The sequence below is a fragment of the Zootoca vivipara genome, chromosome 9, assembly GCF_965207765.1.
Source record: "Zootoca vivipara chromosome 9, rZooViv2.hap1.1, whole genome shotgun sequence".
In the NCBI taxonomy this organism is placed as follows: domain Eukaryota; kingdom Metazoa; phylum Chordata; class Lepidosauria; order Squamata; family Lacertidae; genus Zootoca; species Zootoca vivipara.
Genome location: NC_142592.1, coordinates 49,439,077 through 49,440,047, shown reverse-complemented (window position 1 = coordinate 49,440,047; position 971 = coordinate 49,439,077).

The following is a 971-nucleotide window of genomic DNA, read 5'->3' as shown; positions in this document are numbered from 1 at the left end:
GCACGCGCCAACGCAAAAAAACCAAGCGGACTAAACTTGGGGCGGCGGGAAAGGGAGTGCGGGGTACCACACGTTTTCAAACAAAACATGTCACATTTCCCTAACAACAACAAACAACAACAACAACAACAAACAACCAGCATAAAAGCAGAAACGTTTTGACTCCGCTAGGCCGGTTTTCTATTTGCAGGGAGGTTTTATTAGAAGATGGAAAACTTCCAAAAGATCCCACCCCACCCCCGTGCAGTCTGAAGTGGTGCAATCCATTATTTACCTGCCGCCTCAGGAAGCTTAATCCGACTTTTTTTTTTTTAAGAGGAGCCTGTGGTAGTGCTGCACTCCGTCTGACGCAAAATAAATAAAAAAATTTTTTTTTAAAAAAGGTTGCACTCGATTTTTTCTCTCTTAACAAAATACCGCAAGTCCGTCTCTCACTTCTCCCTATTGGTAACAATTAGCTAAATAACGATTTCCTGCCATATCATGACTCACACAATTACCTGCCTCAGGTAGCAGCTGCCTCACTCAGCCTAATGGAAGGGGCAGTCCTGCCCTGCGCATTTCTCACTTAAATTATCTCAAGCGTGAAACTCGCAATCAGTTTTATTTTTAGGAGAGTCTCTATTCTCTTTCCCTTTTCCCAATCCCATGGTCAGCCCACTAGAAACATTCATGGTATAAAAACATGGGCGTAGCAGCTGCTCCCCCCCCCCCTATCAAGAAAATAAAGGAAAATACTTAACTAACCGATTGCATCACAGAGAACTCGGTTCTGCCCTCCTAACATAAAGCCTCCCTCCCCCACAAAAGAAATTCTGGCTACGCCCATATATAAAAAATTAAGGGTTTTCAGCAGGAAGCTATTGGAAATGAAGCAGTGTGACCACCCCACAACAGTTGCAGGTGCTAACAGTATTAAGAAGGCGAAATGCAACTGTGCCCAAAGTATCATGAGCACCAATCAACATGAA